This window comes from Columba livia, chromosome 10 (genome assembly GCF_036013475.1).
Source record: "Columba livia isolate bColLiv1 breed racing homer chromosome 10, bColLiv1.pat.W.v2, whole genome shotgun sequence".
In the NCBI taxonomy this organism is placed as follows: domain Eukaryota; kingdom Metazoa; phylum Chordata; class Aves; order Columbiformes; family Columbidae; genus Columba; species Columba livia.
The window spans coordinates 3,772,970-3,787,752 of NC_088611.1; the positions used below are offsets into that span (position 1 = coordinate 3,772,970).

The following is a 14,783-nucleotide window of genomic DNA, read 5'->3' on the forward strand; positions in this document are numbered from 1 at the left end:
TATAAAGTTGTTTCAGGACTGGAAGAGTTAAAAAGTAGTAATCTGTGAGACCCAGCAGGTCTCCAGATTATTGAAGGAACTCATAAACACAAAGAAGAGCTAATTCCAACATATGTATATATTTTTAATGTTTGGACGTGATAGGTCTTAAGTCATAGGGAATTGTAAGGTTACCAGACACCTGTGAAAAGGAGGGAACATGTAAGAACGTATATATGCGCAGGCTGTCTGGATAATTCTGATGAAGCAATGTCTGTGATGTTGACATGAGTTTCATATTGTCAGGTGTTGTAAGTAACAGTGAAAATGCCTGGGCTGTAGGAGACCTGGTTTCTGTTTTCATCTCCGTTGCAATGCTTGTCTTGGTTTTCCCATTTGTAAATAAAAGGAATGATGTTTGGCTGTCTTGTGGACATAGACAACTGAAGAATATAATAGAGAAGACACACACTTCCCCCTTACTTATATTCTGTCATATATACTCCTTTTGCTACTTCAAGTTCCGTATCTCCCTTCTTCTTAATCCCTAAAAGCTTGCATTCTATTATTTTTTTTCTTATTTTATCCTGATAAGGTAAAGTGTTGAACAAATTCCAAATGGTCGGCAGTGTATAGCAGCATAAAGCAGTGCTCTTCTCCTGTTTCACTGTATTTCTTTTACAATATTGTATGTGAAGAAAAACATTTACAAAAGGAGCTCTTGGAGAGGCACCTAAATGGACTCACTCTTTTCTCTCGTCTCCTTTTTTCCTCTGCCACTCTATCCTGTGGCCAAGCCACGGTTCAGATCTTGTTGGCTAATCCATTTCAAGCTCTAATTTCCCCCACCGCAATAGCGTTGTGGCCCCTGGGGCTGGAGTTGTCCTGGCGCTAGAGAAACCCTGCTCACCCTGCGCCCTGCCTGGAGCCAGCGCAGTCAGCCCTGCAGCCCAGGCTGGGCCTAGGCTTGCCGATCCTACCTATAGATCCCGCAGGTATTGACCACAACGATACCTTTTGGCATATTTCAGACTGTCTAGAGCCCCGACTCTGAAATGAAGGAGTTTTTGTGAGTTTCCTGAAAACAGGAATGCCAAGGACAGTGTCACCTTTTGGCTCAAGAGTAAGGAGCTGTTATTATGAACAGATGAAATGTTTACAGTGGCTCGTTCGGCATCATTTCTGCTGCGACTTCTGCTCTGAGTTTGAACGTTCTGTACCAAACTGGCTTTATGTGAGCATGAGTATAATGTCAAATGTGTGTTTTTGTGACGTGGAATGGGCTGCTCCCATCCAAAGGTGCTGAGCCAGTGGGGTGTCCACAGTGTGGTCTAGAAACAGAGTACAGTCAAATTGATTCTGCCATCTACCTTTCCGTTTAATTTCACCCTCAACTTGAGAATAATAAAGATCATACACATTAATTAAAAGTAACATGCATTATTACTTTTTAATGAAGTGATCATAAATAGAATCACAAAAAATATGCACTCTATACTTACCAAGCTGCTTTACCTAAAATAAAGCTTTTGGTACATTTACCAAAGACCTCTAGAACCCATAAGTTCATGCTGAAAGACACCAACAAACTTACATTAATTAACCTTCCTGAAATAATTTTACTTTTAGATCCACTGCTATTGCTTAATTTTCAGATTTATTTCCTGGTCACTTATTTCTTCTTGATTAAAATATATCTTGATAATGCTGAGCTGAAAGGCTTTGGCTGTTCAAGAACTGCCATTGCAAATAGACTTTCAGCTTCCCAAATTGCCTGGAGGAGATCTGCTCCTTCAGATTTACTTTTTTTTTTGCTCCTGTGGTAGTTTGATTATTATATCCTAGTGTCCACATCTTTCTTCATGTACATGCTCTCTCAACCCATTTAAAAAAAAAAGGAAAGAAAGAAAAAAAGAGAGAAAAAAGAAGCAATTATTCAGCAAAGTGCAAAAACCAGAAATATTTACATTTCATGCAAGATCATGGAAAATGTGTGTTCTGCTTCTACTGCTAAGGAATTCTGTGGCTCTGACCCTGCCAAAAACATGTACCTTGTTTTACAAACTCAACATTGCCCGGTGAAGCACACAGGATCACCTGGACTGCAGTAACTTCAAGCACGCATGTAAAATAAAAAACCCCAAAACCTCTGGATTTCAGTGCTAATCCTGTAATTTACTCTGATATAAAATGCTGCACAGAAGAGAATTTACAACGATGCAGAGGAGACAATATTAAGACTCTTTACTGAAAAATGTTTGAATCAATAGAGAGACACTGAATCCAGATGAATATAAATTAGGTATCAGGCATGGAAATTTGGGGGTTCTACATGGACGTAGCCAGTTGGTGTGTATAGTCTCTGCTGCACTGGAGGTCGGGCAGGTCCTACACTGTGTGTGCCTTTCGTAGAATAAATGAATACATTAGGCTGATTTAACAGAAGATGTTTGGGATTGTTTCTCTTGGCAATCATGCTCTGTGTTGCAAACCAATATGTTAAAATATCTGGCATATCTTCCTGGTTTAGGGGAAGGATTTTAATTTTACTTGCTTAATTACTTTATTTAAAGCGAGTCATTTATACCTATATCACAACAATATCACTAAGACAAACTAGATTTACATTTCCAATTGTTGAACTTCACTAGATGAGTAAAGCAGCAGGAAATTATATTCCTAAACTGGCTTCTGACAGTTTTGCATTAAAATTTAATGAATCGATCCTCTTTCTGAAACTTCTCTCTTTTGCTTTAGATTCCACTAATGTTGAATCAAAACTGGGCTCCATCAGCAGTTCCTGCCTCCTCCTGATCTTTTTTAGAAGGCATTGACCTTGAAAGTATTTAGGGAAAGTTGTTATTTTGGATAAAGAACGTAACTTTGTGGACTTAGTGGAGCTCTAGCAGAATCCGCACCTTTATATTTCAATATGATAGTGATGTTTAAATGTGTTTGAACAGTGAGGCTCCTGAGGAAAGTTTGCTTTATCTGCTTTTATTGCCACTTGCAGTGAAACCAGTGAAATCCCAGCTCACACGGGAGGCAAATTGGGGCTGCAGGTGATGCTTTCAGACAGTGACACTGTCAGTGCCAAGAGCAGCAGTGAGGTCCCTTCACTCCTGCGTCAAACGCTGGATGGAGACTGTACTGTCTTGCAGCTCTCGGTCCAGTTGTATTTGCAGGCCCACGTGGATAATACCTCGGGAATTCTGCAACCCCTGATGAAAATCTCTGGTGTCTGGCTGATGGGGTGACTAATGAGATGTTGCAAAGGGTCTGCGCTGACGGGTGCCTTTGTGCGATGATATATGTTGTGTGCATTGTAAATCACATGTTGAATGCACTTCTGGGGTATTGATTTCAGTGGAAAAACGAGGTGTCAGTGCTACGTAACTGGTTGTGTTGTGCCTGACTGTTCCAAGCTATTGTTCTGTGCAAGGCAGTGCTTGGCAGCAGAGCCGGGCTTAGGAGGCTGTTCCTTTGCTGTCCCTCTGTGCTAGTCGCTGTGCTTTTGGCGTAGCTGTTGTGAGGGATATGATTGCCATTAAAAACCAAGTTACTAAGTGATCTGACTAGGTTTGGTGGTTTGTGTGGGGTTTTTTTGGGGGGATGGGTTTTTTTTAGATCAGTTAACTCACCTGGTTAATCATTTCCCCAAGGAAATGTAGGTTTGAACTGCAGTTGAATCATATCTGGGTGTGTCAATCTGGAGAGGTAAGTCTCTTCTCTTTCCTTCCAGATTCCTGAAATTTGTTTGGCTTCTGAGTACATAAGGGGAAGGTAAGAAAAGGACAAAAAAATGGGAATTTGTTACATCTACTACCTTAGATGCCTCTTCTGCAAGTTAATACTGGTAGCTGAGAACAAAATGTGACCTTCTGTTTCAAAAAACTGAAAGAATGTTTTAATGGAAAGATTCAGCAGTTAAATTTGGCCATGATGGGGTCTTTTGAGCTCTTTTTGGACCTTGTCACTTATTTATTCTTAAAATTACCCCTTTATCACTCGAGAGATACCTCTTAGCAGGTGCAGAATTACCTCTAAAGATTGAAAGCACACACGAAGAGACATGAAATATATCTTCTAGATTGCTGGGTTTATTTAATATACTGGAATAAAAAGACATCAGTTTGCAGTCCTGACTAGTGGGTGACATGGTGTGGTATTTCTAGGGAGTGAACCAATGCCTAAGAATAAGTAAGTGCCTATTTTTAAAGAAATATATTCTTACAGAAAACTAAGAATTATTTTAAAAGAGTTGTAAGAAAATTAATGATTGGAAAATAAGGCCTAATCTGGTGACTTTATATAGGAAAAGGTTAGCCACACAAGTAAGATGTTAATGTGGCCTTATGATATGCATGCAGTCCTGATGGTCTGACTGTGCTGTTTCATATGGTCCTGTGTGTGAATACTGCTGTAAATGCTGGTATTTTAGGGTAGGGTCATCATTTGTTATACCACGTGTATATGTTAGCAGCTAGCAAAGAAGTGAATGTTAGCTTGCTTCATTTCAAATATAATATACCAGCACTTAAGATGTTTCAGGAAATCCATTTTCCTTTCAAATTAATTGGTGTCTCCAAAGAGCTCACACTGATGTGTCTGCAGGTCACTCCTCTGTGCTGCTGCCATACATACCCGGAGCAACGTGAGGGTGAAGTGTATTTCAGTCCTGGACCTTTCAGTCCCTTTTCCCTCCCCACATGCCCATCACCAGAGGAATGTTATCCTTAGGGTCAACAGATTTGCTACTCAGCCTTGCAGTAAAACATCTCTGAGGTTCTGAAAAAACACTTAATTCTCTTTTCTTCACTGGGAGAAAGACAGGGAGACCTTGGCTTTGCTGGATTGCGGTGAGGCAGGACGAAGTGTCCTGTGGGCAAGTTCTGATCAGAGAAGCCCACTCTCCTCCAGGGCTGTTCTGCCAGTGCCCCTTTCTGTTCTGCCATCGCCTCTCCGATTTCAAAATGGCACAAATTGTTTGTTTATTAAATACAGAATTTCCTGCAGGGGGGTATCCAATACTGCTGCTGTGACTTGCCTGCAGCTTGTAGTCTTGCACAATAGACATGGCAGAGAGCAGAAAGACAGCCCATAATAGTGAGGTGGAACGAATAACAGTGTTTGCAGTTAGTGTGCAGCGCATGGCTGAAGCAAACGCTGCCCTGGTGGTGGGGAGGGACCCTCTGGCAGCTGCTGAGCTTGGTGGCAGCTCAATGCACCTAGGTTTTGTTAATGAAAGCCACTTCATCTAGCCTTTAAACCCTAAAGCAACACAGACCTATTGTTGGTATGTTCCATCTCCATGGGGTGATCCCTGCCTCTAGAATAATGCTTTATTGGGTTAATGTGTCATCTAGGGATGCTTTGGTGTTGTATCGTCTGAGCTGAGTGCAGTTCCCACCCAGCAGCAGTGTTGGCCTTCATCTATAAGCATAGTGTATGAATAATTGTTGATTTTTTAATTTTTTTCTTACAGTTCAGGGCTGAATTGAAAACACTAGAGGGAGGGAATTAATCCTCCCCTCCCCAAGGAAATACTGAAATGGCCATTTCCATTTACATCTGAGGAGGAACACAGGAGATGAACAAGGTAGATTTCAATATAATTTACAAAACCGAGTAGTAGGTCTTAATCTCTAATTTTTTCCCCCTTATTTTTGGACTGATCTAACTCTTGGTTCATCTTTTCTGTAACGTGGGAGATGTGGGTTCAGCTCCTACTTCTGTCTGAGGGCATGTCAGCCAGTATCTCTTAGCTTCCAAGGGAGTGCCTTAGCCAACAGACTGTTCTCTCTTGCTAAAGCCATTCCACTTTCCATAAAATACGTCATTATTAATCACTGAGAGCCTGGGGGCTAGTATACTCTTTTGGCAGACTGTGGCTTCGCTAGGCGTTTGATTTTTATCATCTTGGTGTTGGAAAGTGCCTTTGCAGAGGAGCGGGGGAAGGTGTTGGCATTTAATTTTCCTCTTCCTTCCTTGTGTGTGACTTCATGAACCTGTATCAGCGTTACTAGAGTCCTTACTTCAAAGGCAAAAGTGCGTACTGGATTTGAGCAAGTTGTTGTAGAACCCAGCAGCAGCAAATAACTTGCTTGAGTTTTGCCTCTGTTTCAGCTGTGATGGGCTTGCTTTTATTCCATGAGGATGAATGCTTCCCAAAGAGCATCTGTTGATCTCTATTTGATAATCAAGTCTATTGGTGAACAATAATTGTCTAGAGGAGTTGCATGCTGTCTGGTTGGATAAGCATTGCTTCTACAGTCAGGAGAGGACTAGAACTGAAAGTAGCAATTAAATAATAATTATGAAACATTACCTTTTTGGATGATGTCTGCCTCCTTGCTGCCAGAAAATTCAGTTCTTCTAGGTGTATTCACTGTGTACAGTGTGATCCTTTGGGGACTATGGATGCAAACAAAACCGGGGCATGCAGACATAAGAACAAGGAAAAGGGTGAATGCAAATCCAATAATAATTTGAAGTGTGCCCCAAGTCCCTGTAGGACAGTGTATAAGTGTTTTGGCACAGATTTGTTAGTAGTACCTGAAATTCATGGATATTTCATGTTTGTTCTGAAGTAGCAGCCACCTGGTGTACAACAGCAGAACAAGAAATTCATACTCCTTTGAAATTGCACCCCAAAGACCTTATTTTGCAGAGGCCTCAGCTTCTACTCAGGCACTTGTTGAAGGGGCAGATTCCTAAAGTGCTTGGTACCTGACAGCATCTTGCCAACAGGACACAGCCCTGTCTCCAAGTCCCTGGTCTGACCTTCTCTAAGGTCTCCACCATCGCCACCTTTGTTATAGTTCACTGCTGCATCCAGCTGCAGATCCACAGTGCCTCATGGTAAGTGGCAGCATCTGAGCTTGAGCAGCAGCCTCAGTTCACCTACACTTTCTTTCAACGCCCATGCTAGGGTGACTTTTCCTTCAGAAGAACAGCCAAACACCTTTGGAAAATCAGCAACCTGTTATTTGCCCTGAAGAAAGTTCTGGGGGAACTTTTCCATGGTTTTCACTTTGCTATTTTCTTTCCATTTGTGAAGACTTGTTGGTAAATTACTGTACAACTTCCATCCATAAAACCATTTTTTTCAAGTGCAATATTTCTCCAGCCCCTTCATTTCTCTTTCACTGCACCCAAGTGGGTTACCTCGCTCACTGCAAATGAATGCACAAATGGCATGAAGCAGCTTGGCCGAGTCGTTCTCTGTCACGGTGACTTCCTCCAGCCGGAGACGCTTCCTCCTGTAGACTGATTTTCTCTGACACGTATCTGTTTAGCTTTCCACCGGGAACAACTCTACATGCTGTTTCTAGAGACAGTTTTTAACAGGGCATTTTTTTAGGTGGGTTGGAATCACGGTCTTTTTCATAAAGGCAGGCAAAGAATTGACACTTAGTGTTTTTCCAGGTGAGCGCTTGAGCACCTCAGGGCTGAGACGGAGACTGCTTTGGGTCACAGGCACTTCTGCTGCTGCTGCGAACGGGGACCTGAAAACAAACCCCTTGCACCCAAAGGAGTGGCACGTTTTCAAGGATGCATAGCTACTTTTGTTCTTCTGTAAGTCAAATATAGCTTTGAAAAATCTTGTATCATCTCCAAAAATGGTGCTGTTGGGGAAGAGCTCTGCGCATTGAAAGTTTCATTCTGAAGTGAATCTGTCCCAGCAGACGCTGCACTAGGCCCACAATATTGTACAGAAATCACTGTTGTGTTCTTTGGTGGAGCATTATAATTGTCAGACACTACAAAAGTAGGCATTGTTCAGCACATCCATGTCGTATATCCTAATTGTTTGAATGTCTTGTGGTATCATGAACGAGGCAATAAACTAAACAACCAGTCTGTAATTTACCAGTCTGAAAAAACAAGTATGACTTCTCCATTTATCAGCCTCTTCTGAAGTGCGTTGTCTCGGTGCCTGACAGCACTGGCAGGCTGCTCCCCTTTGTAGAGCTAATGGGCTCTGTTTAGACACTAATAAGTAATTAGCAGAGATGTTTACACAGATGTAAGTATTGCACAAATGAGAACTTGAATTTTAAAGACTAAAAGGTGGGGCAAGGGAGAAAACCAAGAAGAAAATGACAAATATTTCAGTCCTTTTGCTTGCTGGAGCAACACGCTTGCTAGTCCAGAGAAACAAAGTTCTTGCTGTTCCTGTCTTGCTCTTGCTGATGGGCCAGAGCTAATGCAGATGCCGTCCCCTTGCCACTACTCCCAGAATGATTCCTGAAGACGTAATTTCTAGGAGTTCATGTCAGAATTTGGAGTTCTTGGAAGACTGTTTTTCCTTGGGGCAAAGCTTTTGGGACAGACTCATCAAATCAAGGTATTTTTGGAACACATAAAGGCAGGTGTAGCTGAAGGCAAAGTCACATTTGCCTGTACTTAGACATCTCCTATTGCAAACATGCTCTGGGGTTGTGTTCATTCACCCTCACCTTCAAAAAAGAAAAATCGCAGCCCCAACACTTGCTATCCAATGTACAATTTGTATTTGTTAGAGATTATAATAATTCAGAGGGCTAAAAATCTTGGTAGGATCAGGTTTGATTGCATTATGACACAACAGCGCAATGATGGATGGCTTAAGGAGCCACTGGAAAATGGCTTGTCCATTGCTGTTAGTTTGAGCCGTGTCCTTGATGTTCCTGCAGTCCCTGACAGGATGGTGGATATGAACCACGTCGATGTCGGCCCTGCAGCTGTGTCCCGATTCACTGCCTTCTTGGTACATTTCTTATTTGTGCAGATACTAAGCGTACAAAACCACAGCTGTGCAATGTGACATACTGCATTAGTATGAGCTCTGCACGCAAAGGGAAGAGCAGAGTTGGTAAAATGATGATAATAAATCGGGAAGGCATAGGACAACGATGGGTATAACACTCTATGGAGATGTTCTGACTTGAATGTTGCAACAGATATGCTGTGCTGTATTCCAGAAAAAAATAGAGAATTGATGGCTTTGGTACTGCTCACTGTAGATGTAGAAGTTCTTGCAGAATTGCTGAAGTGTGGAAAATAATCCACACTAAAGGACTGACTTAAAGGTCTGTAGAAAGCTGTTGCAGTATTTTAACTGGGACTTAAATCACTATCTTTACTGAATATAGAATGAGAAAGTGGCAGTCTCAACCCAGCTTCTTTGAAAACTTGCAAGGAGGAGAGTCACCAGCACAGCAGTGATCAGTCCCAAGCTGTTAAGATTCTAGGTAGCCTTTTCAGCCACTTGCTCTTGCTTTCTGAGTGTGAAAATCCTAGGGTGACAGGAAGGTTCCATATCCCACCAAGAAGTGTTAAATAGGATAGTCTCTCTTAAATGGCAAATTGTGAAAATACTGGAGACAAAACTGAGGTCTGTGCGTGACAGCCATCGGCACAAGCAGTGTGTTTAGCCATTATGGCAAAACTCGAATCTGAGGACTCTTGGGTCGGTGCATTCATAACACTGCACACAGCAGAATCGCAGCTACCTGCGATCTACTCAAGTGTCTGCCTTCTGGCATGGAATCCATCATAGAATATCTCAGGTTGGAAGGGGCTCTTATAAGGGTCATTGAGCCGGACTCCCTGCTCCTCACAGAACTTCCTAAAGCTAAACCATATGACTGAGAGCATCGTCCAGACGCTCTGCGAACTCTGACAGGTTTTGTGCTGTGATCACTTCCTCGGGGAGCCTGTTTCAGCGACTGACCCCCAGCCAGCACGGTGCCAAAAGGCACAACTGAAAGCTCAGAAAGAAGTTGTTCTTTGTACTTGATAGTACAGGGAAGAAAAAGTAATCTAATATCCAGAGCTGTGCTGTAGACAACAAGGGAACAAGCCAGCTGATCAGTAGCTGTCAAGAGTACTGATAAGAGAGATGTTCAGGTCTCCAGCTGAATTCCTGATGAGGCTGTGGCTGCTGTTCCCGTTCAAGGGCAGGCAAATGGGATGAGCAAGTTCTACTCTCTGATGATGACAGATGAGACACGTGTTAGCTTGGAAGACATCACTGTTGGGAATAAACAATGAGGAAAACCATACCCTATTGGTAAAAAGAATAAAAAAGCAGTACGCATAGGATGCATTATGTGCAATATAGAACATGCAAAAGCTTTGGGATGCATCACATTCCATCTGTTGCATCCAAACTCTTTGCTGGCATTCTGCAGTGTCTAGCTGGCATCACCTTTCTTCTAACGTTGTAGCTCTGGGGAAAATGAAAAGAACACTTGGGTGGGCCTGCAGGGAGAGGCCGTTCAAAGATTTTCTTTCTTTCTTAAAAAGCAAGTAGTGGACAAACTGCTTTACAAATACTGGAACTTCTGTATATGAGGTAAGATATTTTCCTCAGTAGGACTAGTTGATGGTGGTTTAGTGTACTAGGGACACAGGCTATGAACTCATATTATTTGTTTTATTTGTGTGGATGCTTATGCATTATTCACTAGTAACCCAGTTGCTCCTGTGGGTTGTTAATGTAGATGTGCCCTAGGACTCAGCAGAGCTGTGTGGGACAGCAGCCCGTGCGCTTTGACCACTGCTTGTCTTCCCTTTAAAATGCTGGAGCTGTTGAAGCGAAACTCAAAAGTCTGGGTTGTCCTGTTGTCAAAGCCCAGCACTTCCCACCGCAAAGCTGAGCCATTGTAGAAAAGATAAAATAAATATAATAAAATAAATAAAAATTTAAAAAGGCAGCTAGCAGAGAATGGAAGAATCCTTCTTCCCTGCCCCTTTTCCCAAATCTCTCAGTGCTACAGCAGAACAAAGACCTGATTTTCTGTAGTTTCAAACATGTGAAGCTCTCATTTTACTAGTCCTTTAGATAAATAACAGGTGGACAGTGTCCCTTTCTTTCAGTATAAAATCTCGCAAGAACTACAATAGTGTAAAAAGGAGGAAATCAAACATGCAACCTGGAAATATTTGGAAGCCTCTTTATTTAAACTATAAATTGAAATCAAGCGGCTGCAAGCTGCAGTTGGTTATTTTTAGATTGCTTTGATGGTTTGATGATTTAAAGTCCCATAACAGCCTCCAGTATTTATCACAGCAATCTATTTTAAATTTGATCAGAGACTGTACAGTCCTCCAGAGTTTGTTCTTGTCTTATTTAGAATTTGACTGTCGAGACAAGAGACTGTGTGTGTTTTCAGTCTTGCAGCAGCGGTGCGTTTAATACCAATAGTGCTTTTGGATAAATTCCTCACTGATACTGGCTTCTACCAGTTTCAATATGCAATGGATGCTTGTGAGAGCAGAAACCCTACCAGTGATGTGATAATAAAAGCAGCAAGGCTGTTCTGACTACCTGCAGAATCCAAGGCTGCAAGAAAATGTAATGAATAGGAAAAGGTGCAGAAGGAAAAACAATCAGAGTGTCATAGAAGTCATGAAGTTATAAGAAGGGATGCCAGACCTTCAGGGGTAAGATCAGGTCTCCAGGACATTAAGCTTAGGGTGACATAGAAGGTAACAGAGATGAATTAATCTGAAAGAGCCACAGAATAGAAAATCAGGTATTAAGCAGGCAGCTCACATAGGCAGTGGGGTCAGAAAGGGGGAGATGTCAGCAGTGGGAAGCCAGGCCCACAAATTGTGCTGTCAGCAAACTTAATTTTTCTGAGATTTATGAAGAGCCAGAACTGTTAGTATGAGCTAATTGTCTGAGGTACAGTAGCTAACCATAAAAGTATTAGGCCTTTGAAAGGTGCTTTTCAGGGCACAGTCAGGTTTCCTTTCTATATTGTTTCCAGCAAGGCAGCAGTGATATGTAAACCTTTATATTCAGAAGAAAAATAGCTTAACAGTTTCCAATTCCAAATGTTAATAACATGATTTCAGAATCAATCCTGAGGTTCTTGTTAAAATGATATTTTTTTTACTTATTCCTGTGTTTAAGCCATCAAGATACGCTCAGATTAAATTTTCAGGCCCGCTCCACATCACTGCCCTGAAGCAAAACCTTGTTTCAAGGTAATTTGTTTTTATTAGGATCCTGAAACCTGAACTTTCCAAAACCCACCAGGTGCTGTGTGAGCCACCACAGAACTGTTGGTATTGGCAACACTCATTGTGACCAGGCTGTGTACAGTCCAATTGGCTCTTGTGGGCTTTTTTCTTTAAAAACTTGATTCAGGTTTTGGTGTACAACCTTCCTTAGTTATTATATAATATTAGATCTGAAAGATTCAGAAGAAGATGTTCAACAGGGACTTTTACAAAAGGTTAAACGTGCAAATTAGAGACTTATTATGATAGTCTGGCAAACCTTAATGTGTCTTTTTGGCAGTAGGCTCCATGAAAATCCCATAAAACCATTATGCTCAAATAATTATTCTAATGGAAATATACTTTAAGTTTATAGTATTTTTCTTGTTGCAAGACTGTCCTGCAGAGCTCCTTTTCTCCTAAGCTGCCATCCTTAGGCTAGCCTTTTACATTTGGCAGACTCTAGCTACCACTAAAAAATTGCCATGTAGTCATGAATATCTGCTGAAGCCTGGAGCAGGTGCTCCAGTTTTTCCTTTTTATATATTACAGCAACTAAATAGTTGACTTCTGCCACGTGCTTTATTGGAGATGGATTCTTATTTTGCTGCTTTTGCATAGTTGAAGTATGTCTAACGGAAGACTTGTGCTGGGTCAGTATTAAAGGCTGGGAAATAAATACGTAAAGAAGCATTTATCAGATTACTTTAGTGCTGGATTCTACATGGACTTGAAAATGAGGAGAAATACCAAGACCAGAAGGGATCATTTAGGTTCCATGTGTAAACTCTGCAGTGAGTTACACCAATATCTGTATCAGCACCAGAACTTGTAAAAAGAAGGATGAAAGACCACTTTTTTTGCTGTAAATTTTTGGCTGCAGATGGCCACACTGAAGCTTAGGATTAGCTTGGGCCAGTGGCTTTCCCTTTCCCTTTCCCTTTCCCTTTCCCTTTCCCTTTCCCTTTCCCTTCTCCTTTCTCTTTCCCTTTCCATTTTTGGTATACATCCCTGAAGGATATGGAGAAGAAAGTTGGGGGTTGGATTTAGAAAACACAGAGGTGGAGAGCATTTTATATTCACAAATCTTCCACAGCTGGCATTCTGCAGTGTTAAGGTCTGTTCAGCAGCATCCTGGAATTGCTGTAGCCTAATGACAAGAACACTCTGGTTGGGTGGGTGCCTTGAGCAGAACTTTTTAAACAGCTTTTTCAAGTGTTTTCCACACTCAGATGTCTGCCATAAAGGATGAAATTTAGCCTTCTGTCTTCTTTTTCAGGCCAACTAAAAACCTGACATGGAATGAAATGTTATTTTCAGCTAAAGAGAAAAAAAGACAAAATCTAATGTGATTTTATTTTTTTAAAAGGAACATATATATGTAGAACATATGATATGAAATATTTAAACTTTTTTGTCTTACTAAGAAATTTAGTTTGGATTTTATATCTCAAACGTTTTTTGAGTATTTCTATTTAATGAAGGAAAGAGGCTATGAAATTCTCTTGACAGAAAATAAAAAAGTTTGCACTTTCTAACTTTATATGTTCATAAACATAAGTAAAGGGTAAAATTATAGAATATGAGACATAGAAAAGACTAGGCTTGATCCATAAGGAGACAAACAGTTTATTGTCTACCTTGTCCAAGTCTCTTTCTCAATAGGACTCTAATATCTGCCATGCAAATCTGATTGAGTCATGGCCTAATTATTTCACTCCAGCCGCTGTTTCTTTCTTTGAGGCCAGAATTTATTAATTTAAGAAGATTATTCCTTTAATTACCATTTGCAGTCTTAGAGCTTATCAAGAGGCAAATGTGCTCTTTGCCCCTAAGTGGCATTAGAGCATCTCCAGTGCACGTTCAAGCGGCATAAAATGGCTGCGTGGGGTTTTTTGTTTGTTTTCTGCCATATCCGATGATCTGTTTACAGATATCTGCCTGAACGCTGTTGACGCTGATGCGAAGGTCATGATTTGTGTGACATCAGTGTTGTGTTGCTAAGCAACAGTGAGCGACTCACATCCCACATTTAGTGCCTTTGATTTTGTGGTTTGTATCCATCCCGACGCGTTCATGGGCAGAACCGGGTGGGCTGGTGAGTCCTTGTGCGTGTTTCTCCCACGAGGTCACCAGAAACAGTCACATCCATTTGACCCGGCCCTCTGGAACGGGGTGGACTTGTGCAAAGCTCTGGGAGCTGGTCAAGAAGATGCACCATATGGACTGTGGGGAAAATAAACAGAAAAGAAAGTGGCACAGAAACAGAAGATGGAGAAATGGAATGGCGTGGAAGATGAGAGAGGGCCACTGTTATTCTCTCTTGGATAACAGGACAACTGGTGTCACAGATACCTATATTAAAACCTCATATTTGTTTAAAGCTGCATTGTCCTCCTCCACACAAACAGCGGGCCAAAAATGTACTTTAAATTGTAACACGCATAAGCGGAAAATGAGATTCATGTATATATGCCCTACATTTTACATTCAGCTTTGTTTTGAATTGTATATTCTCTTCCCTATTAGCTCTTTTTCTACTTAATTCCACATGCATATTAGGCAGTGGTTTATAAATGTTAATTAGAGTTTCCTATTCACCAGTGGGTAGGAATTATTCTTGTTGGATAGACAGGGAATACAAAGTGGAAATGGATTAGCGTAACCTGTGTAGGTGGGAGGCAGAAAAACAGAATACAGTTGTCCTGATTTTGTTCATTTGTTTGTTTTGAATGACCACTGGCAAGTTCAGGAGCGTGTCCGAGATCTGCCTCCCCAGGGCCCGAGCTTTTCCTGATCTGTCACAT

The 14,783-nt window shown here is 41.3% G+C and overlaps 1 protein-coding gene across 8 annotated transcripts in view; it reads left to right on the forward strand.

The window, feature by feature from the left end:
* Positions 1–14,783, forward strand: part of LOC135580444 (uncharacterized) — a 102,410-nt gene that overhangs the window by 47,557 nt on the left and 40,070 nt on the right. For 2 of the 8 annotated variants that reach the window (XM_065074976.1, XM_065074977.1), the window contains exons 1-2: positions 4,192–5,578; positions 7,408–7,557. The exons of 3 other annotated variants lie outside the window; for them this stretch is intronic. The gene's annotated coding sequence lies outside the window, so the exon portion shown is untranslated. Of the gene's footprint in view, positions 1–4,152; positions 5,579–7,407; positions 7,558–14,783 lie in introns of those variants that run through there. 3 more of the 8 variants (XR_010475005.1, XM_065074978.1, XM_065074980.1) reach the window with 3 other exon arrangements.